This window comes from Ranitomeya imitator, chromosome 1, assembly GCF_032444005.1.
Source record: "Ranitomeya imitator isolate aRanImi1 chromosome 1, aRanImi1.pri, whole genome shotgun sequence".
In the NCBI taxonomy this organism is placed as follows: domain Eukaryota; kingdom Metazoa; phylum Chordata; class Amphibia; order Anura; family Dendrobatidae; genus Ranitomeya; species Ranitomeya imitator.
In genome coordinates, this window is record NC_091282.1 from 45159104 (window position 1) to 45183572 (window position 24469).

The 24469-nt window shown below is 43.0% G+C and overlaps 1 protein-coding gene across 3 annotated transcripts in view; it reads right to left on the reverse strand.

Annotated features, from left to right (window-relative positions):
- Nucleotides 1-24469, reverse strand: part of RAB27B (RAB27B, member RAS oncogene family) — a 267644-nt gene that overhangs the window by 160943 nt on the left and 82232 nt on the right. For 2 of the 3 annotated variants that reach the window (XM_069746026.1, XM_069746028.1), the window contains exon 2: nt 13026-13074. The exons of the other annotated variant lie outside the window; for it this stretch is intronic. The gene's annotated coding sequence lies outside the window, so the exon portion shown is untranslated. The remainder of the gene's footprint in view (nt 1-13025; nt 13075-24469) is intronic. 3 annotated transcript variants of the gene reach the window in all.

Genomic DNA, 24469 nt, shown 5'->3' on the forward strand with positions numbered 1-24469 from the left:
GGGTAGGGTCCGTATGTATGCATGCTGGTCAGGATTTTGGGCGATTTGCATACTTCTGGCTACATTCCGACTAGACTGTATCCGGCCTTGTTCAATTCATTTGTATTGAGAGGGACTGCACACATCTAGTCGGCATGTGACCACATGTATGCAAATAACATACTTGCCTGCCCCCGACACCAGAGAATTCTGACAACACCACACTACACGCTGTAAGGATTCACAAGTCTGCAGTCACATAGTTTGACTTCAGACTTTAACCCCAACCTCTTTAAGGTAGGAATACCCCTTTAAGTGTACCTGATTTTTACAGACAACTAGGACTTTGCTTAGCAATACCCTTCCTTGGAAGGTTAGGGCAGCACGGTGGCGCAGTGGTTAGCACAGCAGCCTTGCAGCGCTGGGGTCCTGGGTTCTAATCCCACCCAGGACAACATCTGCAAAGAGTTTGTATGTTCTCTCCGTGTTTGCGTGGGTTTCCTCCGGGTTCTCCGGTTTCCTCCCACATTACAAAGACATACTGATAGGGATTCTAGATTGTGAGCCCCATCGGGGACAGTGATGATAATGTGTGCAAAACTGTAAAGCGCTGCGGAATATGTTAGCGCTATATAAAAATAAAGATTATTTATTAAGGTTGGATCTTAAGCCCTTGCATTAGAGGGCTTTAGTAAGGACTGCAGACTCGGCACTCAATAAGGAGGCCCCAATGCAAATATCAGTAATAAGGCGCCACTTACTATGTGTCATTAGAATACGGGACAGTCTTAGGGCCCCTCAGACTGCTAGGGCCAGGTGTGCTGGACAAACGAACCCCAAAGACTCCAGGGGTCAGGGGTGCTCGCTATCTCAGCAACCCCAAAATCCAGGCCTATAATAGACAACCGGTTTAGCCGGCACCATACTTTTTGTAACATAAAGGAACTGGAACCTTGTACACGGCGATAACAAAAAAAAAAAGTAGGATCTAATTGAGACGTCAATGAGAAAAAACGTAAAGTAATTTCTGGCAATGTGAAACTGATTATCTTCAGAGACACCTGTTAGTCTCCCACTACGAAAACACATTTTCCTGGAAATGAAGATGTAATGAATTCTGCCGCTGCCGTCGTTACCGTCAAGTTCTCAATTATTCAAATTAAGCTGATGATTTCCTACTAAATATTCCTAAATGTTCTCAGCAACTTAGGAACCAAGTCACCTCTGCAGGCGTTACCTCTTCCCTTCTCACGAGTCTAATTCTTCCATCTGCTACATAAAAACAATCACTTTGCCAAAAAGGTGATGGAATATTCTCGGCCGAATGTTATTATCACATACAGTAGGACAGACGCCCAACGGACTGATTCAGCTGGGTGTACGTGAACATGTTAAACAATGGAATATACGCTCACTCGGCAGCTTAAAGAGGTAGTCACGGGAACACTTTCTGTGTAAGTTTTCAACTAGTTTATTATAATCGTACTGCATAAACCAGTTCAAGATTAGGTAAACAGACATGGCCCTTCTGGCATAACAGGAAAAACAAAATAGCATACAGTAGAGTCTATGGTGATCCACCAGCTCAGGGGAAGAAAAACAACGTTCAGTTTTCTTTCACAAGACAGTCTCCCCAACTACACGCTCCAGAGTCTCACTCAAGTCTCCCACCAGACTTCTTTGTGACTCCTTCAAGGCTGAAGGTACTCAGCACACATCCCACCTTTAACCCCTTAGTGACAGAGCCAATTTGGTACTTAATGACCAGGCCAATTTTTGCAATTCTGACCACTGTCACTTTATGAGGTTATAACTCTGGAACGCTTCAACGGATCCCGCTGATTCTGAGACTATTTTTTCGTGACATATTGTACTTCGTGTTAGTGGTAACATTTCTTCGATATTACTTGCGATTATTTATGAAAAAAACGGAAATATGGCGAAAATTTTTAAAATTTTGCAATTTTCAAACTTTGTATTTTTATGCCCTTAAATCAGAGAGATATGTCATAAAAAATAGTTAATAAATAACATTTCCCACATGTCTACTTTACATCAGCACAATTTTGGAAACAAAATTTTTTTTTTGTTAGGGAGTTATAAGGGTTAAAAGTTGACCAGCAATTTCTCATTTTTACAACACCATTTTTTTTTAGGGACCACATCACATTTGAAGTCATTTTGAGGGGTCTATATGATAGAAAATAATGAAGTGTGACACCATTCTAAAAACTACACCCCTCAAGGTTCTCAAAACCACATTCAAGAAGTTTATTAACCCTTTACGTGCTTCACAGGAACTGAAACAATGTGGAAGGAAAAAATTAACATTTAACTTTTTTTTGCAAACATCTTAATTCAGAACCATTTTTTTTATTTTCACAAGTGTAAAAACAGAAATGTAACCATAAATTTTGTTATGCAATTTCTCCTGAATACGCCAATACCCCATATGTGGGGGTAAACCACTTTTTGGGCGCACCGCAGAACTTAGAAGTGAAGGAGCGCCGTTTGACTTTTTCAATGCAGAATTGGCTGGAATTGAGATCGGACACCATGTCACATTTAGAGAGCCCCTGATGTACCTAAACAGTGGAAACCCCCCACAAGTGACACCATTTTGGAAACTAGACCCCTTAAGGAACTTATCTAGATGTGTGGTGAGCACTTTGAACCCCCAAGTGCTTCACAGAAGTTTATAACGTAGAGCCGTGAAAATAAAAAATCGCTTTTGTTTACACAAAAATGATCTTTTTGCCCACAAATTCTTATTTTCACAAGGGTAACAGGAGAAATTAGACCACAAAAGTTGTTGTGCAATTTCTCCTGAGTATGCTGATACCCAATATGTGGGGGTAAACAACTGTTAGGGCGCACCGCAGAGCTTGGAAGAGAAGGAGTGCCGTTTTACTTTTTCAATGTAGAATTGGCTGGAATTGAGATTGGACGCCATGTCGCGTTTGGAGAGCCCCTGATGTGCCTAAACAGTGGAAACCCCCCACAAGTGACACCATTTTGGAAACTAGACCCCTTAAGGAACTTATCTAGATGTGTGGTGAGCACTTTGAACCCCCATGTGCTTCACAGAAGTTTATAACGTAGAGCCGTGAAAAAAAAAATTGCATTTTTTCTACAAAAATGATCTTTTTGCCCACAAATTGTTATTTTCACAAGGGTAACAGGAGAAATTAGACCACAAAAGTTGTTGTGCAATTTCTCCTGAGTACGTCGATACCCAATATGTGGGGGTAAACCACTGTTTGGGCGCACCGCAGAGCTTGGAAGAGAAAGAGTGCCGTTTTACTTTTTCAATGTAGAATTGGCTGGAATTGAGATCGGACGCCATGTCGCGTTTGGAGAGCCCCTGATGTGCCTAAACAGTGGAAACCCCCCACAAGTGACACCATTTTGGAAACTAGACCCCTTAAGGAACTTATCTAGATGTGTGGCGAGCACTTTGAACCCCCATGTGCTTCACAGAAGTTTATAACAGAGCCGTGAAAAAAAAAATTGCATTTTTTCTACAAAAATGATCTTTTTGCCCACAAATTTTTATTTTCACAAGGGTAACAGGAGAAATTAGACCACAAAAGTTGTTGTGCAATTTCTCCTGAGTACGTCGATACCCAATATGTGGGGGTAAACCACTATTTGGGCGCACCGCAGAGCTTGGAAGAGAAAGAGTGCCGTTTTACTTTTTCAATGTAGAATTGGCTGGAATTGAGATCGGACGCCATGTCGCGTTTGGAGAGCCCCTGATGTGCCTAAACAGTAGAAATCCCCCACAAGTGACCCCATTTTGGAAACTAGACCCCCCATGGAACTTATCTAGATGTGTGGTGAGAACCTTGAATGCCCAAGTGCTTCACAGAAGTTTATAATGCAGAGCCGTGAAAATAAAAAATATTTTTTTTTTCCACAAAAAAGATTTTTTAGCCACCAAATTTTTATTTTCACAAGGGTAACAAGAGAAACTGGACCCCAAAAGTTGTTGTCCAATTTGTCCTGAGTATGCTGGTACCCCATATGTGGGGGTAAACCACTGTTTGGGCGCACGGCAGAGCTCGGAAGGAAGGAGCGCCTTTTTGGAATGCAGACTTTGATAGAATGGTCTGCGGGTATTATGTTGCGTTTGCAGAGCCCCTGATGTACCTAACCAGTAGAAACCCTCCACAAGTGACACCATTTTGGAAACTAGACCCCCCAAGGAACTTATCTAGATGTGTGGTGAGAATTTTGAATGCCCAAGTGCTTCACAGAAGTTTAGAATGCAGAGTCGTGAAAATAAAAAATATTTTTTTTTTCCACAAAAAAGATATTGTAGCCCCCAAGTTTTTATTTTCACAAGGGTAACAGGAAAAATTGGACTGCAATAGTTGTTGTCCAATTTATCCCGAGTACGCTGATGCGCCATATGTGGCGGTAAACCACTGTTTGGGCGCACGGCAGAGCTCGGAAGGGAAGGAGCGCCTTTTTGGAATGCAGACTTTGATAGAATGGTCTGTGGGCATTATGTTGCGATTGCAGAGCCCCTGATGTACCTAAACTGTAGTAACCCCCCACAAGTGACCCCATTTTGGAAACTAGACCCCCAAAGGAACTTATCTAGATGTGTGGTGAGAACTTTGAATGCCCAAGTGCTTCACAGAAGTTTAGAATGCAGAGTCGTGAAAATAAAAAATATTTTTTTTTTCACAAAAAAGATTTTGTAGCCCCCAAGTTTTTATTTTCACAAGGGTAACAAGAGAAATTGGACCCCAGAAGTTGTTGTCCAATTTATCCCGAGTACGCTGATGCCCCATATGTGGGGGTAACCCACTGTTTGGGCGCACGGCAGAGCTCAGAAGGGAGGGAGCACCATTTGACTTTTTGAGCGCAAAATTGGCTGTCGTGTTTGGAGACCCCCTGATGTACCTAAACAGTGGAAACCCCCCAATTCTAGCTCCAAACCTAACCCCAACACACCCCTAACCCTAATCCCAACCTCATCCATAATCCTAATCACTAACCCTAACCATAATCACAACCCTTACCCCAAAACAACCCTAATGTCAACCCTAACCATAACCCTAATCAAAACCCTAAATCCAACACACCCCTAATCCTAATCTCAACCCTAACCTCAAACCTAACCCTAATCCCAATACACCCCTAATCACAACCCTAACCTTAACCCTAATCCCAAACCTAACCCTAATCCCAAGCGTAACCCTAATGCCAACCCTAACCCTAATACGAACCCTAATCCAAACCCTAACCCTAATCCCAGCTCTAACCCTAACTTTAGCCCCAACCCTAGCCCTAACTTTAGCCCCAACCCTAACCCTAGCCCTAGGGCTACTTTCACACTTGCGTCGTTTGGCATTCCGTCGCAATCCGTCGTTTTGGACAAGAAACGGATCCTGCAAATGTGCCCGCAGGATGCGTTTTTTGCCCATAGACTTGTATTGCCGACGGATCGTGACGGATGGCCACACGTCGCGTCCGTCGTGCACTGGATCAGTTGTGTTTTGGCGGAGCGTCGGCACAAAAAAACGTTCAATGAAACGTTTTTTTGTACGTCGCATCCGCCATTTCTGACCGCGCATGCGTGGCCGTAACTCCGCCCCCTCCTCCCCAGGACATAGATTGGGCAGCGGATGTGTTGAAAAACTACAGCTGCTGCCCACGTTGTGCACAATTTTCACAACGTGCGTCGGTATGTCGGGCCGACGCATTGCGACGGCCCCGTACCGACGTAAGTGTGAAAGAAGCCTAACCCTAAGTTTAGCCCCAACCCTAACCCTAAATTTAGCCCCAACCCTAACCCTAAATTTAGCCCCAACCCTAGCCCTACCCCTAACCTAACCCTACCCCTAACCCTAACCTAACCCTACCCCTAACCCTACCCCTAACCCTACCCCTAACCTAACCCTAACCCTAACCCTACCCCTAACCCTAACCCTAACCCTAACCCTACCCCTAACCCTAACCTAACCCTACCCCTAACCCAACCCTACCCCTAACCCTACCCCTACCCCTAACCTAACCCTACCCCTAACCCTACCCCTAATTTTAGCCCCAACTGCTGTTCTCCTGCCGGCCGGCAGATGGAGACAGATGGCGGGCGCACTGGGCATGCGTCCGCCATGTTCTGCTGCCGGCGGCCAGGAGGAGCAGCAAGAGGATCCAGGGACCTAGGTGAGTATGCTAGGGTCCCCGAATCCCCCTATTTCTCTGTCCTCTGATGTGCGATCACATCAGAGGACAGAGAATTACACTTTACTTTTTTTTTTTTTTTTGCGGTCGCCGGTAAACAGTTAATTACCGGCGATCGCAAAACAGGGGTCGGTAATACCGACCCCGATCGTGCTCTTTGAGGTCTCGGCTACCCCCGGCAGCCGAGACCCCAAAGATTCTCCCGGTGCCGGCCGGCGGGCGCACTGCGCATGCGCCCGCCATTTTGAAGATGGCGGCGCCCACCGGGAGACACGAGGAGCATCGGGGGAGCTAGGTGAGTATTGGGGGGCCACCTGGGACCCCTTTTCTCTGTCCTCCGATGTGCGATCACATCGGAGGACAGAGAAATTAAAAAGAGATCGCTTTTTTTTTTTTTTTTTTTGCGATCGCCGGTAAACGGTTAATTACCGGCGATCGCAAATGCGGGGTGGGTTAAAAAACCCCCGAATCATGTTCTCTGGGGTCTCGGCTACCCTCGGCAGCCGAGACCCCGGAGAAAATCGGCCTCTGGGGGGCGCTATGGACTTTTTCCACAGCGCCGTTAATTAACGGCGCTGTGGTTTAAGTACCCTTAGCGGCCGCCGTTAAAAGGCGTATCGGCGGTCGCTAAGGGGTTAATGATGATTCTTGTAGATCACCATCTCTCTTTCAGAGGCTACACTCCAACCTTACCATGGCACCTTATAGTACTCAAGGTCCCTAAGAACTCTAGGATGATTTCTCAAACATATCAACACCTACGCTGTTGTGAATTCTGTGGCAGAGCTCCCTCCTGTGGTCACAAGTGGTACTTCGGCTGATTCTCTCTGTGAGCTTCTGTTGGTGGAGGGAAGTGATACTGCGGCTTCTGAGTTTCCTCCCTCAGGTGATCTGGTGAGGTCGTTAGGTGCTTCTCTACTTAACTCCACCTAATGCTTTGATCCTGGCTTCCTGTCAATGTTCCAGTGTTGGACTTGTTTTTCCCTGGATCATTCCTGTGGCCTGCTGCTCTGCATAGCTAAGTTCTTCTTTGCTATTTGTTGCTATTTTTTCTGTCCAGCTTGTCTAATTTGTTGCTGGAAGCTCTGGGACGCAAAGGGTGTACCTCCGTGCCGTTAGTTCGGTACGGAGGGTCTTTTTGCCCCCTTTGCGTGGTTTTCTTTAGGGTTTTGTGTAGACCGCAAAGTTACCTTTTCTATCCTCGCTCTGTTAAGAAAGTCGGGCCTCACTTTGCTGAATCTATTTCATCTCTACGTTTGTCTTTTCATCTTAACTCACAGTCATTATATGTGGGGGGCTGCCTTTTCCTTTGGGGTATTTCTCTGAGGCAAGGTAGGCTTATTTTCTATCTTCAGGCTAGCTAGTTTCTCAGGCTGTGCCGAGTTGCTTAGGCAGAGTTAGGCGCAATCCACGGCTGCCTCTAGTGTTGTTTGGAGAGGATTACGGATTGCGGTCAACAGAGTTCCCACGTCTCAGAGCTCGTTCTATTATTTTGGGATATTGTCTGATCACTGTATGTGCTCTGACCGCTATGTCCATTGTGGTACTGAATTGCCTTTCATGACACTACGCTGTCCTCAAGACACCAACATCTCATGATGGACAAGTCCACTCCTGCTTCCAGGCCCCTGGCATCTTCACAGGTGAAACAGCCAGAGAAACTGTAGCTGCATCCCCCTCCTTCCTTAAGGCTAGAGGAACTGCAGCTGCAACCCCATTACACTTCAGGCCAGAAAAACATGAGCTGCATTCCCCTCCTCTCTCGAGGCCAGAAAAAGTAACTGCATCCCCAAACCTCAATTACAGCCAGAAAAACTGCAGCTGCATCCCTCTCCTCCTTTACTGAAAGAGATACTGCAGCTGCATCCCCCATCTCACAGCCAAAGAAACTTCAGCTGCACCCCCCTCCTCACTTACAGCAAGAGAAACTGTAGCTGCATCCTCCTCCTCACTTTGAGTAAAAAAACTGCAGCTGCATCTCCCTCCTCACTGAAAGCCAGACAAACTGCAGCTGCATCTCCCTCCTCACTGAAAGCCAGACAAACTGCAGCTGCATCTCCCTCCTCACTGAAAGCCAGACAAACTGCAGCTGCATCTCCCTCCTCACTGAAAACCAGACAAACTGCAGCTGCATCCCCCTCCTTACTGAAAGCCAGACAAACTGCAGCTGCATCCCCATCCCCCTCCTCACTGAAAGCCAGACAAACTGCAGCTGCATCCCCCTCCTCGCTGAAAGCCAGACAAAATGCAGCTGCATCCCCCTCCTTACTGAAAGCCAGACAAACTGCAGCTGCATCTCCCTCCTCACTGAAAGCCAGACAAACTGCAGCTGCATCTCCCTCCTCACTGAAAGCCAGACAAAATGCAGCTGCATCTCCCTGCTCACTGAAAGCCAGACAAAATGCAGCTGCATCTCCCTCCTCACTGAAAGCCAGACAAAATGCAGCTGCATCTCCCTCCTCACTGAAAGCCAGACAAAATGCAGCTGCATCTCCCTCCTCACTGAAAGCCAAACAAACTCCAGCTGCATCCCCCTCCTCATTAAAGCCAGACAAACTGCAGCTGCATCCCCCTCCTCACTGAAAGCCAGACAAACTGCAGCTGCATCCCCCTCCTTACTGAAAGCCAGACAAACTGCAGCTGCATCTCCCTCCTCACTGAAAGCCAGACAAACTGCAGCTGCATCTCCCTCCTCACTGAAAGCCAGACAAAATGCAGCTGCATCTCCCTGCTCACTGAAAGCCAGACAAACTGCAGCTGCATCTCCCTCCTCACTGAAAGCCAAACAAACTCCAGCTGCATCCCCCTCCTCATTAAAGCCAGACAAACTGCAGCTGCATCCCCCTCCTCACTGAAAGCCAGACAAACTGCAGCTGCATCCCCCTCCTTACTGAAAGCCAGACAAACTGCAGCTGCATCTCACTCCTCACTTAGAGCCAGAGAAACTGCATCTTTATCCCTTTCCTCGCTTCTAACAAGAAATATTGCACCTCTTCCATTAAAGTTTAGCTTGGGCCATGAATAAAGTTAGAGATCGGAGACGGGCCATGAGTATTCTCATAGGCAGGACATCCATCCGTGGACAATCCTGTATATGCCGATTTCTCACTTATTTTGATGCCCGATACACAAGGTCAGATATTCATAGAAGTCACTGTAGCAGGAATGTTTCTTGGTATTCAGCAGGTAGATCATATTAGTGGTCTTTATAATCTTATTGCACCCCTCCGTAATCAGTAATGCCGTTTTATGGTGATGTCATACCTTATTAAACTCCGGTCTGTAAACCCCCCCCCCGCGGATTCCTAATGACTCCATCTACTGATAGATTAAGGCAGACAGGGAGTTTGATGTGAACACTTTAATCTGAGTAATACAGAAAAGCTCGAGTCATGTGAAGAGACTTTTCTGCCTCTTGCGTCTCCTCCGGTCAGACCTCGGCGGAGTGTCATGTGCCTTATATTCCAGGATCTGTCAAGTATAAAAGGTGTCCCCCCCCGAGGGCATTAGTGTAGCCACCGTACTAATCACATTACCCCTCAACACACCGCCCTACTACCTAACATTAGCAACGCATTGGATTGTGCATGGTTATAACCCCCGACTGACCGCAGCATGCCCCAACTTGGAGACAAACACCTGCCTAGGTCTCATGGTGCTTTGTGGGATCAGCGATTCTTAAGAAAGGCTTTGGTTATGTCGTTATACAAACAGACATCGACATACGCTCTCTAGTGAAGCCCAAAGTGCAGTAAATATTACTCACTGAATCCCCTCATATTGCGCGACAGACTATGCTTTCCCATGCATTAACAAAGTATACCAGCACAGTAAATACCAAAAAGAGCACTTATGGATCTGTTTGGCACGTTCATTAAGAAAGAGGACTTGAACTCGAATGTCGCCTATCCTAAAAGTCAATATCGACCCTTTAACAAGTCATGTAGGATAAAAGCCAAACCAGAATCTCAAATTAGCAGACACGTGTTTCGGTGCTTTTGCCTCTCCTCAGTGCAAAGCTCAAGACATTTGATTTGGCTGTATGAAAAGCTTCTGACTGGGGTATTAGGTCGAAACTATATGGCAGCATTATGTGGTTCACTAAGGCACTCTTATTATATACAACTATATAGTGGTATTATTCTCTCACGTCATTTTATGGTAGTATGACTCCTCATTCCCAAAAAATAACATGAGGATCCTCAGAAACCTTAACTAGAGCTTGAATTTACAGAAAAGTGCCATCTTCCAGGCATTTTAGATGCATGTAGATTGAGTAAAGCAGTAACTGAAAGCTTCGAGACAAATGACTATAAGGGTATGTGGACACGACGTCTTTTTCTGGAGGATTCTGTTCCAAAATCCACCCAGAAAATACTCAAAAGAAGAAACATATGCAATTCTATGTAAAAATTACTGACTGTACGTATGTTCAGTTTTTTTGTGTGTCCTTTACCAGCTTAAGGTTTCTAAAGACACCAAGCAGATAAAAGTAGAGAGTGATCCATTCTTTATGCGTATTCTCTCTGTGCTTTATAATAGAAGTCAACAGGAAAACTCAAAAGATGCGCAGAAGATGGCATCGTCTCTTTTTGTGCGATTTGCCAGATGCCAGTAAAACATATATTTACAAATATTTTTAAAAAAATTGGATAACTGCTCCACCCAAAAAAAATTTAAAAAAATTGTCACAAGTCAAGAATATCAAAAAAAGAAGACAACAACAAAAAAATTGCTACTGAAGCGTCTTCCTCTTGAAAAACCTGGTGGGTTCAACTACCACAAAAAAAAAAAAACGCAGTGTGCACGTACTCAGAGCCTATGGGCACATGATGTGTTTTAAACTCAAGTGAAGTAGACGAGTTTTCCAAGCAGAAGCCTGGAATTTTTTTTCCTGAAGAGCTTTTTTGTCATTTTTCGGAGTGTTTTTACATAAAAAAAAAAAAAATGGCAAAATTGTATAAAAAAACACACTACAGGGATAATACACACAGTGATGTCACAGTACAAGAATAACACACAGTGATGTCATAGTACAGGGATAATACGCACAGTGGTGTCACAGTACAGGGATAATACACACAGTGATGTCACAGTACAGAGATAATACACAGTGATGTCACAGTACAGGGATAATACACACAGTGATGTCATAGTACAGGGATAATACGCACAGTGAGGTCACAGTACAGAGATAATACACAGTGATGTCACAGTACAGGGATAATACACACAGTAATGTCACAGTACAGGGATCATACACACAGTGATGTCACACTACAGGGATAATACACACAGTGATGACACAGTGCAGGAATAACACACACAGTGATGTCACAGTACAGGAATAACACACACAGTGATGTCACAGTACAGGGATAATACACACAGTGATGTCACAGTACAGGGATAATGCACACAGTGATGTCACAGTACAGGGATAATAAACACAGTGATGTCACAGTACAGGGATAATACACACAGTGATGTCACAGTACAGGGATAATACACAGTGATGTCACAGTACAGGGATAATACACACAGTGATGTCACAGTACAGAGATAATACACACAGTGATGTCACAGTACAGAGATAATACACACAGTGATGTCACAGTACAGGGATAATGCACACAGTGATGTCACAGTACAGGGATAACACACAGTGATGTGACAGTACAGGGATAATACACACAGTGATGTCACAGTACAAGAATAACACACAGTGATGTCATAGTACAGGGATAATACGCACAGTGGTGTCACAGTACAGAGATAATACACAGTGATGTCACAGTACAGGGATAATACACACAGTGATGTCATAGTACAGGGATAATACGCACAGTGAGGTCACAGTACAGAGATAATACACAGTGATGTCACAGTACAGGGATAATACACACAGTGATGTCACAGTACAGGGATCATACACACAGTGATGTCACACTACAGGGATAATACACACAGTGATGACACAGTGCAGGAATAACACACACAGTGATGTCACAGTACAGGAATAACACACACAGTGATGTCACAGTACAGGGATAATACACACAGTGATGTCACAGTACAGGGATAATAAACACAGTGATGTCACAGTACAGGGATAATACACACAGTGATGTCACAGTACAGGGATAATACACACAGTGATGTCACAGTACAGGGATAATACACAGTGATGTCACAGTACAGGGATAATACACACAGTGATGTCACAGTACAGAGATAATACACACAGTGATGTGACAGTACAGGGATAATACACACAGTGATGTCACAGTACAGGGATAACACAGTGATGTGACAGTACAGGGATAATGCACACAGTGATGTCACAGTACAGGGATAACACACAGTGATGTCACAGTACAGGGATAACACACAGTGATGTGACAGTACAGAGATAATACACACAGTGATGTCACAGTACAGGGATAATGCACACAGTGATGTCACAGTACAGGGATAATACACAGAGTATTGTTAAAACACCTGAATAATAAACATCCATGAACGGAGCCTTGTACACTAAAGTGAATATGACTTTGTATAATTTCTGCTCTTGAAAGCATGTCTAAAAGCATCGTGTGAAATAGATGTAGTCACCCAGATGTTTATCTATATGGGGTGCGGTATAGGATTCACACCCAGGGCCTGGTGCAAATATAATAAATTGTAAGGATAAGTTCAGTGATAACGCATTGCTGTGGCCACACAACACTTTTATGGAAATCTTTTTACTAGATCTGAATGTCCTCAGCGTTGCCTCCTTCTTCACAGCTCTGCATTTCTGTTCATCAGAGGTTCACCAGTAATTGTATTTGTGACACTTGACTTACCTTGAAAATTTCACCTCGTAGCAAAGGACAGTTCAGACCCTCAGGATATCTGTGAAATGAAAAATGTCACACAATCAGATGAACGAAGGCACCGGCAAAATTATCAGCTCGCACAGCAGAGGTCATCTACAGTGGTAGCACTCTACTGGACATCCATGATACCCAATGTGGCACTGCTCTGTGGTTCGAGAGCTCCCGCTGTATAAAGCTTGGTACATCAGCCATACTTTACCCAGCAAACTACAGGCACTAGAAGTCTGAGATAAATGTTTTTTTCCAGAAACTCACAGTAATGCCCACTCTTTAGGTCAAAGAAGGGACGGCATCCCTCAATGCAGCACTTTTGCCCCTCTAGTGAAGAACTGTCCAGTCCAGGGAGCCTGCAGTGCTAAAGATGGAGCTGTAGCTCACTCATCTTACTGACGTAGGGGTCTACGTAGCTCTAACTACATTCATTTAAGTGAACTAATTTTTTTACACATCCTGCTGATTTTTGTGCAAATTGGATCCTGAAAAATTGAGACTCAAATTCAAATTGTTCTGGCAATATCACGCTGAGATGGTCTTCAGTAAAGAAAGGGGGCCTCAAACTGTCCCTGGAACGGGGACCCTAACTATCTCAGGGGTACTCTTGAAGGTAGAGAGACCAGAGTCTCCGACCTTACTATGCTACCGTTAAACCCTTGTCTGTCCCCTCCCCCAACCCATGAGGCAAAGGACTTAAATGTAAAGTAAACAAGACACAAAGACAAAAGGGATAACAGAAAACCTCAATCATACAAAAGCACTAACCAACGATAGGGAGGAGGATAGGGACAGGGAGGAATCAACTAAACGGGAACAGGGACCAGGTGATAAACACGCACGTACTGTAGCAAATCACAGATCACTACTTCAATAACTTCACCCCAACCACTTAGATTTAGCATATAGCACAGGAAGACAAATCTTTCACCAGCAGGGACAAAAAGGTCTAACCAGTTTTTATAGGAAGAGGTAATGACCAGATCAGAAGCAGCTGAAATGGCGCTGCATGTTTCTGGCCGGCATAAAAATAACACCATCTTTAAAAAAAGACCTGCGATTCATTACCCGACGTGATCGTCTAACTCCAGGTCTTTCCAGGGGATCGTGACACCCCTGTGACATGAAATTTGTTAAAAATTGATTTGCTCATCTCTGATGGAATCAAATTGTAATCAAATTGAGTCCAAGATATAGAATAGCCATGCATGAAAAACAGGAGATTCATTGCACAATTCAGAAGCCCTCAACTAAAAAAAAATAAAAATCTAACTTTTATCTTACTATTGGCGATTGACTATTTTTTTTTTCTAAAAAAAAAGTACAAAATTGGAAAATCTAACCTAAAAAAAAAAAAGACATAATCAGGATGATGAGTATTTTTTTACCATAACATATGTTAAAGAATGTGTCACAGAAGAAAACAGTTACCTAAAGTGTCACAGAAGGAAAAGATAAGTCACATTTCTAACAAAAGGAGTAAAAAAAAAAAAATCACAATGTGTTACAGAAAAAAGTTAAAAAAAAATAGTAAAAACGTCAATGGCAATATAAGGCTATGTGCACACCAAGATATTTTTTTGTCTTTTTAGGGGTTTTCGGAGCAGAAACTGATTGAAAACACTCCAAATCCTTCTCAAAAATGCAAAACTTTGTGAGTTTCTCTTCACAGGACGCCTTTTTCAGGTGTTTTCTGCCATGGAAACTGCCTTAAAATCTATCAAACGTTCAAAAGAATAAACATATGCACGCCTAAGTCAACTTCCTGTGCATACGTTCAGCCTTTTGTGACTTTTTTTTTTTTTTTTGTAACATCTTCAGGTTTCGGAAAACTTGGAGTGGTCAAAAGACTTATGACATTCATTCTTCAGGCGGCTTCTGCAGTAGTGCCGCGAAAAAAAATTCTGTGTGAACATAGTCTTTGGCATTGGTTACTTGTAGGCTTTTTTACTGTGACTTACAAAAGTTGGACAACAACTAATATATGTCATTTCTCCACTTTTCTGGAGTAAATTGCTCCTTTTTAGTGGCTTTTTACGTTGTCTTTCTTTAAATAAGTTTATTTTTTAATTATTATTTTTCCGAGACAACTTTGCTCATCCAGATGTTGATTCGTAAAATGCGACTTTAACCAAAAGTCTCACTTTTTTGGCACATGTCACTCCAGTTTTCAATGTGGCACTGTTTTGAGACTTTTGGTGCTAAAATGTTGCAAAAACTTGTTAAAGACAAAAAAAAGAGCATTTTTTTTTTATTTTGTGCCAAATTCACTTTTCGCCGGGTGACCAAAGATAGGCTTCCAATATGATTGCAGCTTTCTATAGTAGGTGGCGCACACCAGGAAGCGCTGCTCTGGAGCACCAACTGCTCCTCTAACGAGTCAATTGCAGGGTAAATAAAGAGTGCAAGAACATTTATGATCAACTAGAGAATTTATTACTCGGCTATAAGGGTCTGAATAAGTCGACGTGATTATTTAGCGGACAGAAAAATGAGCAGTAAATTGTAGGGTGAGATTATAACGATCCAGGGCAAATGTGTCCTTAGCAAACCGAGGAAATCTGAAAAGTATATAAAAATTGTATGAACTCTGCATGAGCCTTTTAATGGAATGTCACTAATAATTATGTGTTGCCGAATGGTGCAGACGAACGCGACGCGGCAATTACACTGCTCATCTGCAAAGTAACATTAGAACAAGAAAATAAATACAAAATACAGCAATAATTACTCCTGAAGGTGCAGATGCCGGTGTCACGTGCTTTTCTATACTCATATTAACGCTTGTCGGTCCCGTCCCCCATCAAGAGAAGTGTGAGGCCATAGTGTATAGGATTACACTAACCAGACAAGCAAGGGAAGACGGACAGTGATAAATGAAAATACCAACAATACAAAATACTCACACCAAATAACAGAGGGGACACAAGAGAGTTAAAGGAAGGAGAAACCAAATAGGAAAGGATGAGGATGTGCACACATACAAAACTCCAAGCAACAATCTCCTGAACAAATCACCAAACCCCAATTCCAACCACGAACTTCACCTTCAACTCCAGAACCAAGTAGTAAGAACTAACACTGGCAATTCCTAAGTGCCAGAGGCGAGCCTATATAGCAGAGGGGAATGTCCAACACTGAACAGCTGAGACAATCCATGTACGAAAAATCCAGGAGTTTAAACTGAACAGATCGTATGAAACCAGACACGGTGGTCTTCTGGCCCCTCTCTGTCACGGTATGCTCGTGACACCAGAAATATCGAGAGTGATGAGAGGTCCTCTAAATCTCTACTAGGTGCAAGTGGCCAAACCAACTGTTGATTTAACTCTCCTTTTCATAGTCATTGCCCCATCAATTGATTTTGCCAATATAATGTTCACCAGTTAAAGGAGATGTGCCTCAGTGATCAGATATTATAGCTAATCACGCTGCGTGAGGATTACTCCCGTTGTACTTCCCATTCCCCACTTTAAGCGGCAGTAGAGTCACTTATATATTTATTATGAATGACATTTTACACTATAAATGGCATTTTAGTCAGATTATAGGATCACAATACTTTTTGCTGCTTTTTTTTTTCTTTTTCAGTATTAATAATGCTGGAAAAAAATTATATATTATATAGAACTAGAAACCATCAACAAGTTGCCATCATTTGATTAGTTAATTCTACTATGTACTATTTTCCAGTGAGTGCCTAATGGTGTCCGGCTGTAGATTACACTGGCTCGTAATACAACTCATTCTTGATATCCTAGGCAAAAATAGAGCCTTGCTATCCTGCTTGTTGATGGTTTCCATTAAGCAACAATTGCATGCTGTAATTCCCATTCTTTTCCATGGGGAGCCGGCACTCACCTGTCAAACAGGGTTAATGGTGCTCAATTAGCTACAATAGCGGTCAGCTGGACCTTTGCAGGTATTCAATACGGAGAGGTAAATGAGTTGCCATCAGAAAACTGTGGCAGTAGTTTATCTCCTGTGGAAGCAAATGATCGGGCATGTTATAATCCAACATGCCTAATCACGTTTTCCCTATACTGACATTTGCCAGTGGAAATTGAATTCTGAGCAGTTTTTCTTTTGTTCCTGCGCCTCTCCATTCCTGAGATATGGCCCCATGTTCCCTGCATATAAATCTAGTTATTTATCCAACTGGGTGTGGTCCTGAAGAAGACACCTGCTGAGCGCAGTTGAGGCCATTCCCACTTGGCTAAACTGACTAGCATTATATACAGGGAAAAGAGGGCCATATCTCAGGAACGGAGAGGCGCAGGAACAAGAGAAAAACATCGCCGGATTCAGGAGAACAGCAGCATTTACATTAGGTAAAAAAAATTAGTAAAGGGGTTAAATAGGATGTTTTTCTAATCCTGACCTACCCCCTTTAAGCTTTTTTCCCATTCGCTGTATGGCATATTTGTGGGATTTTTCTACGCATTTTTTGCAGCGTTGTGCACGTGTTCCGATCGCTCGTAACAGCAAGAATAAATTAAATATACAGTTTATGCAAAAATTATGCAAGTGTGAATACGAGGCGGTCTGTCTACTGTGTATAATATTAGAATAAATTACACTTTCAAGTGAAGTTTCTCCAGAATCAGCAGAAATGTAATTTCAGGAAGAAATGTAAAACTGTAAATAAGAAGAAAGTTTATAGAGGATTCATTGTAGATTCATGATAAATCCTCACATTGCTAAAGTTCCTGTATATTAGTAAATTGCACAGACTGACTATCTTCCATAGGGAATATGATGGGGTGAAAACCCAAAGTGCATGCACCATCCCTGCGTACTCCTCTAGAGTAGATCTTCCTGCCGTCTCCCCTCACCGGTCAGCCATGTCTCCTCTCCTCCACATTGCAATCAGAGGCACATATGTGACTCTCACAGGCCCTATAGTCTGGCTTATTGACCAAGATCACGCCGGAATATTTGAGATACTTGGATTCCTTCCACTACTCAACTCTGCTACATCGCTACAGCAGTGGCATGTTTCATTATTCATGAGGAATTATTTCAACATTTAGTGGAATCCATTCCATGATGAATTTCAGTGGTCTGAAGTTCAAAGGAGGTCCAACGCTCTCAGATATGGGGATCTCTAATAAAGCGGACATTTAGTGGCACTCAATTATGGTTTCTTACAGGAAGAGTAAGGTTGAATCTCAGCTGGTGAGGTGGTTCCTTGAAGCCCTTGGACAGGAGGAGCAATTGTAATGCAGAATGGATAGAGGACGAGGTGATCTGGTTGGAACAATCGAGACTGGATTTGCAGCTCGAGGAACAGATGTCGTAGAGATTGCATGACAGCTAAAGCAATGGAAGCCGTAGAGAGCGGATGGTAGATGGGGAAATGGAGGCTGTAGGGGCAGGATGGCAGCTGGAAGAATGGAGGTTGTAGGGGCTGGATGGCAGCTGGAAGAATGGAGGTTGTAGGGGCTGGATGGCAGCTGGAAGAATGGAGGTTGTAGGGGCTGGATGGCAGCTGGAAGAATGGAGGTTGTAGGGGCTGGATGGGAGCTGGAAGAATGGAGGTTGTAGGGGCTGGATGGCAGCTGGAAGAATGGAGGTTGTATGGGCAGGATGGCAGCTGGAAGAATGGAGGTTGTATGGGCTGGATGGCAGCTGGAAGAATGGAGGTTGTATGGGCTGGATGGGAGCTGGAAGAATGGAGGCTGTAGGGGCTGGATGGCAGCTGGAAGAATGGAGGTTGTATGGGCTGGACGGCAGCTGGAAGAATGGAGGCTGTAGGGGCTGGATGGGAGCTGGAAGAATGGAGGTTGTAGGGGCTGGATGGCAGCTGAAGGAATGGAGGTTGTAGGGGCTGGATGGCAGCTGGAAGAATGGAGGTTGTAGGGGCTGGATGGCAGCTGGAAGAATGGAGGTTGTAGGGGATGGATGGGAGCTGGAAGAATGGAGGTTGTATGGGCTGGATGGGAGCTGCAAGAATGGAAGTTGTAGGGGCTGGATGGCAGCTGGAAGAATGGAGGTTGTAGGGGCTGGATGGGAGCTGGAAGAATGGAGGTTGTAGGGGATGGATGGGAGCTGGAAGAATGGAGGTTGTAGGGGCTGGATGGCAGCTGGAAGAATGGAGGTTGTATGGGCTGGATGGGAGCTGCAAGAATGGAAGTTGTAGGGGCTGGATGGCAGCTGGAAGAATGGAGGTTGTAGGGGCTGGATGGGAGCTGGAAGAATGGAGGTTGTAGGGGATGGATGGGAGCTGGAAGAATGGAGGTTGTAGGGGATGGATGGGAGCTGGAAGAATGGAGGTTGTAGGGGATGGATGGGAGCTGGAAAAATGGAGGTTGTATGGGCTGGATGGCAGCTGGAAGAATGGAGGTTGTAGGGGCTGGATGGCAGCTGGAAGAATGGAGGTTGTAAGGGCTGGATGGGAGCTGGAAGAATGGAGGTTGTAGGGGCTGGATGGCAGCTGGAAGAATGGAGGTTGTAGGGGCTGGATGGCAGCTGGAAGAATGGAGGTTGTAGGGGCTGGATGGCAGCTGGAAGGCCACTTGAGCCAGCCTAAACCGCTTAGAAGTGTGAGTTCTGAGGTCACCATAGTAACCTAAAGCGCACTGGAGCAGAGGAAGCAGACCACGGGCGGAGGAAGACGGAGGGGTCGAAGCTGGACAAGGAATAGGCGAGTAACATGTATATTCAGAGGGACAAACAAAACTCGATCATGTCCTATGAAATCTGGAAAGGAGAAACAGGGTAGGAGATCGCAACTGCATTCCACCCATTTCCTTTCTTCTATTTTCCATTTGGGGGGACTAAAGAGTTTTCCAAATTGTAGTCTTCATGGAAAGGGGGGCTACAGGCTGCAGGAAGGTCAGGAAGATACAACAGTTTCCTGTAATCATTATTATTACTAATTTATATCCCCCCAAACAACTTTTGCAGGAACTGAATTGCCTAATTCTGAAATTAGGTCTGTTCTCCGACAATCTGTAGTAAGAGGAAAATTATTCATGGGTGAAAATGTATTTTCTAGAATTGGGTGAAAATTAATTTCACTTCACAGTCTGCGCTGTAGCAGATGTGCCGACTCGCTGAGGCTTTAAATCATTTCCCATAGGAAAGTCACTGGCCCCGATTCATTATCACATTTGCGCCTGTTTTCCATCTAGTTTTTGGTATTTTTCACCTGTTTTGCATTTGCGCCTAATTTTTCTTGTATTGTGGCTCTTTTTTTTAAATTGTTTTTTTTTTGTTCTTATGATCGACATTGTGGGCGGAATTTGGGATTTCCACATGTTTTCCGTTGACTCAACAATTGCAACTTTTTAAAAAGTCAGAAAATTTTGTGATTTTATACACATTACCAAAAAAAAGTTAAATTTTTTGCATCATTTTGAAAAAGACGAGAATTTTTGCTCAAAATTTGCAAATATGATTAATGATTTTGATGAATTTACTGCAAAAAATGTCAGTCAATAACACAAGAAGAAAAGGGACTTAAAAAAACCTGCAAATGATGAATTGAGGCCAATGTATTTTACTACTTAAAGAGAACTTGTTATCTGATATTTGCTGCCGAAGGATTTTCCTTATAAGTCATTTATAGACCTAAAAACTACAGGACATGTAACAATGTATTAACACAGTGTAATATAACCAGAGTTCACCTACAAAGAGTGCCACCATACATTACCCAAATAATGCCCAAATACAGTGCCCAATCAATACTGCCAGTGTCCAAATAATACCTAGTATGGGTAAGGGACTACTACTCAATACAAAGAAGACAGGTACAACAGGGACACATTTGAGATGGACGTTGACGAACTGGAATTTGTAAAGGACTTCAACCCACTCAGATCAATGATGACTCAAGATGCAGCGATGACACCGGAAGTCAATAGGAGAATAGCTATGGGAAAATCAACAATGAAGTCACTGGACAAGGTCTTCAAATCAAGCAACATTTCACTGGCGATGAAGACACGGCTCGTACATAGTCTGGTGTTTTCTGTAGTAACATGGAAACCTGAACGATAAAGAAACAAGACAGAAGAAGAATCGATGACTTCGAAATGTGGTGTCGGAGAAAAATGCCATCTATAGCATGGATGGCAAGAAGAACAAACATATCAATCTTGGAACAAATCAAGCCAAACATGTCACTGAAAGCAAGGATCACCAAGCTACGACTTGCCTACTATGGACCCATCATACGAAGAGAGCGATCACTGAAGAAGGACATCATGGTCGGAAGAATAGAAGGAACAAGGCAAAGAGGAAGACCAGCAGCCTGATGGCTTGATACAATCAAGAGAACGGCGGAGAAGACCCATCTAGGCTTACACAAGATCAATTTTCCTACAGAGCATTCATCCATCAAGTCGCCATGGCTTGAGATTGAGCCAAATTGCCATGAAAATAAAAATAAATAGGTATGTATTAAACTTAAAGGGGTTGCCCAGGTTTGGCACGAAAGTCTGCAGTCACTCTACTTGACTGCAGACTTGTGAACCGCCACATCGTGCACAGTGCACACTGTCAGGATTCACCAATGCTAGCAGCGAGACTGAGCGATCATATTACTCAATGCCAGTATGAGATATGCAGAATTCCGGCCATATTCAAAGTAGACCAACCTCTAACCTCGTTCAATTCACTTGTTTTGAGCAAACGTCTAGTCGTCACGTGACTGCATGTATGGAAATGACATACTTGTGGTCACGCGAGCATCCAATCCTGGAGAATCCTAACAGTGTTCATTGTGCACGCGATGAAGATTCACAAGTCTGCAGTCTTATAGAGTCACTGCAGACTTTCGAGTCAAACCTGGACAACCCTTTTAATAGGATTTTCCATTTTAAATTGTTTTATTTCCATAGGCTTGCACAAGGAAAGCCAGGTCCAGCAGTGATCGATGCTTCTGGGCTGCTGTCCCGATCTTTTTTGACAGGCTGGAGTGAGTGGTGACACAACGACTAAAGTGCACATGACCACTTCAGCCAATCACTAGACCTAATGTCTTGTGCCGTCTACATCGGCATGTGTGAAGGAATGTTAAAAAAAAAATGCAAGTCCGATATTGCATTTTTTGGTGGGTTATGTTTTTTATGGCAATGGCTGTATGGTAAAAATGACCTGTCCATGTCAGTCCCATTACTATGATACAAAACATGCACTGATTTTTTTTTCCCTCTTTAAATTATGAAAAGAAAAAAAATCTGAAAAACGCCAAAAAATTTTTTTTTTGCTTCGTTTTTATTTTTCTCTTGATGGGACTGAGTGAGGTTTTTGGGTTTTTTTGCGCAAAGAGCAGACATTTTTATTGATACCAATTTTGTGCACATGAGATACTTTCATTACATATTATTATATTTTTAGTAAAGTGATAAAAAAAAATGCAATTTTGAGAATCTGATCCTTTTTTTCTTTTTTTCAACCTTTACTGATCAGGTTAATTAAATCCATATTTTAATAGATGAGACTTTTACACATGAGGCAAAACTAAATATGTTTATTTTTAATTTTAAATTAATTTTTTCCTTTATTTATTTTTTTTTTTTTTATTAGGGGCATTTTTTTGAACGTTTAGATTTTTTTTTTATATAGACTTTTATTGATTTATTTTTTTATACTTATATTTGTAGGAACATGAACCTGTGATTCTTTCATAGCAATAGTATTGCAGTGTATAGTTAAAATCTTGGTCTCTTGTAGAGCTCAGAGTATGACTTTCGAGATGGGAGTCTTCAGCAGGCAATCCCTGCATGTGTTGCCGCCTGTCCAACAGCCGCGAAACATGCAGCTGCGGGGACTCAAACATATTTTTTGAGCCAAGAACGGACTTGGAGTGAAATTCAGCCCTGGCATTTGACAGCACATAGGCCTATGATGTTCCTCCTCCTGATGCTTCGTCTTAGCTGTACCCTGAAGACGCTGATACTGTTAACAGCATAGCAGACAATGCGTCCCACAACTGGACCAGCCCACCTGGCAATTGCCAGAATTGCCAGATGGCCAGTCCGGCCCTCGATGTACCTAGTCAGAGGATTGTGTATGCTGTACATTTTTGTCCATGATGTGTGGCTTTGGATGTGTACCTTGGGCCTTTGCACACCCAAACAAAAACTTTTTAAAAGGGAGGAGGTGAAACTAATTTTGTGAGTGAATCAGTCAGTAATGTTAGTTTAGGAATTGACTCTATAACTTTTAGACAACACATTTGGACAAACACTTATGTGATACTTAAGAGGTCGATTGTGCTCGGATAACTAGTTTGGGAAACAGGTAATGAACAAGGGTATAAATAGTTGATATAAGACATAGTGTATTAGACACCTGATGAAGGCTTCTATAGCCGAAACGCGTTGCGTATGTTTTTAAAAAATAATTTTATTTCATTTAATTTGTATGTAAACATGACAATTGTACTTAATCCATTGGAAAACAACTCCTTCTGGCTGTTAGTCCTCTGACAACCAATTTGGGATTCCTTCACCACAAACGGAAGCGCTTTCTGGATTTTCATCAATTACTACGTCCGTGTGGAGGAGTTTATGGGCGATGAAAAATACCCCCACGGTCTACCAGATGGGCGGCATATCGTGGAAGGGATCCCTTGTATTTACAAGTGACATCTAGTTTTGTGCCTAATCTGCATAACCTTTCCAGTTGGGTAAATTAATTTTAACTCGCTCGAATACAAAAACACATTTACTACGCTTAGATAGCGCGCCCCCTTTTTTTACCCTCGATTTCTTCCATTTCCATGCTCTATATTACATTCATTTAGCGGAAGTGGTTAAAGAGGTTCTCTCACCGGGTCAAATGTGGCCAGTTTTTTTAGCTTATTTTATTCCTGCTGCTCCCCTGACTATTCCATAATTAAAAGAATAAATACATAAAATGCAACATAAGTTTCCAGAGATGTAGATATTTCTATTTATTGCTAGTTTTTACGGTCCTTACTAAGTGGGCGGTGCCCACAGGGTAATTATGGATAGCAGTCTAAAGACATGCCCCAGAGGATCCTGTGTGCCATGCCTCATTAATAAAGACCGTAACATCGGATTAACTAAATTTAAAAAAAAAATCCCATCTCTGTAAACTTATGGTGGATTTTAATACTCGGGGGAACAAAGGGAATAAAATGAGAGCAAAAACTGGACACTTTTGACCTGGTGACAAATCCTCTTAAAAAAAAAGGGTTTAATAATTTAGCGCAAATATTGTTTTTCTCTTCGTCTGAACCAAAGTGTTTGGTCCTAAATTACGAGACTTTAATGATTTTGTGCCCATAATGGTTTAACAGCCCAAACGTTTTTTGTTTTTTTTTCATATCTTAGGGCACAGTCACAAGATCAGTATTTGGTCAGTATTTTAGATCAGTATTTGTAAGCCAAAACCAGGAGTGGGTGATAAATAAAGAATTGGTGATGTGTTTCTATTACATC